This window comes from Quercus lobata, unplaced genomic scaffold, assembly GCF_001633185.2.
Source record: "Quercus lobata isolate SW786 unplaced genomic scaffold, ValleyOak3.0 Primary Assembly Scq3eQI_1865, whole genome shotgun sequence".
NCBI lineage: Eukaryota > Viridiplantae > Streptophyta > Magnoliopsida > Fagales > Fagaceae > Quercus > Quercus lobata.
The window spans coordinates 1-1,556 of record NW_022154716.1 but is presented as its reverse complement, the minus strand read 5'-3'; the positions used below and the strand labels follow the sequence as shown (position 1 = coordinate 1,556).

At 39.3% G+C, this 1,556-nt stretch overlaps 1 non-coding gene across 1 annotated transcript; it reads left to right on the top strand.

Moving 5' to 3' along the window:
• Positions 1 to 662: 662 nt before the first annotated feature.
• TRNAS-GCU lies at positions 663 to 744 on the top strand. Its single transcript has one exon. It is a non-coding gene; the product is annotated as a tRNA-Ser (tRNA).
• Positions 745 to 1,556: the final 812 nt, after the last annotated feature.

The following is a 1,556-nucleotide window of genomic DNA, read 5'->3' as shown; positions in this document are numbered from 1 at the left end:
TAGACCCGCACCACGGGGCGGGGCGGGGATGGGTTTACACTCTTTAGACCACCCCGCCCCGCCCCACCCCATCCCCGCCCCGCCCCGCCCCGCATTAATAAGGGTTAAAATGTAATTTTTTCATATCCTAAAACCCTACTATTTAAATAAAAATATCATCATCTTATTTTATTTAAGTGGAGATTCTTTTTGAAGAATTAGGCAATTTTTATTTTGTTATGTATTAGGAGTTTGGATTATTTTATTGTGTCATACAATGAGATTTTTGTTGTGATATTATATTGTTAAATATTTAGATAATATTATTTAGTATTTGCTAAAAATTAGTTTGATTCGATAGAATAAATTTATTTATAATTTCAAGTATATTTTTATTATTGAAACATGTCATTTTATTTGAAAAAATGGTAATAGTTGTAGGGAAAATTAACAAGAAATAAAGTTTTACGGTGTAGGGCGGGGCTTCGCGGGTCTTCGCGGGGCCTTAAGGGGTGGGGATGGGGCAAGAAATTTTCCCCGTCATACGGGGCGGGGCGGGGGCGAAGATCCCATCCTTCGGCCCCGCCCCGCCCCGCCCCATTGCCATCCCTAACCTCACATGTAAATCACAAGCGAATATCCTTTGTTTAATATTCTTCTATGCCGTCAAAATGTCAACAAGAGTCGCTTTGGCCGAGTGGTTAAGGCGTGTGCCTGCTAAGTACATGGGGTTTCCCCGCGAGAGTTCGAATCTCTCAGGCGACGCAATCTTTTTTTTTCTTTCTTTCTTTTTGCTTCTTTCACATTATATTCATAAAGAGGCCTATATTTAGTCTATACTCTATAGAAGCCGGCTCAATTGAATGCCTTCCCCAAATATTACCTCGCACTTTTTGGTCTGACTCTGACCCCTAAACTTGGTCAGTCTGGACTTGTGCAATTCTAGTCAGTGACCCTTGTTGCCATTCTACTATTTTTTCTAATCAAAACTGGACAGGTGGACGGCATTTGGAAACGCCCAAAAGGGCCTTAATAATATATATATATATATATATATATATCAAACTTTCTTCCAAGATTTGTAGTGGGTAAATAAAATGGGTGTCCAAGTCAATAATAGCATTTGGTTCTCAAAAAAAGAAGAAGAAGTCAATAATAGCATTTGGTACCCACTAAATAGACTCGTCCCCTACTCAATTACATGTATTTAATTTGAAACTGAATAATGTGCCCTCCGCCACACCACCTTTCCAAAGATTCAACACTTTTACCACAAGGCCACGATTTGTAGTGGATAAATAAAATGGGTGTCCAAGTCAATAATAGCATTTGGTGCCCACTAAATAGACTCGTCCCCTACTCAATTACATGTATTTAATTTGAAACTGAATAATGTGCCCTCCGCCACACCACCTTTCCAAAGATTCAACACTTTTGCCACAAGGCCACGATTGATTAGCATTAACCAAATCCTTTGTGGGTTACTACTGGTTACCAACTAAGGACCTATCCCTGTATAATAATTAATGGCACGTTGGACATCTAGAAGCAAAGTTTGAGAACAAGATGATCTCATT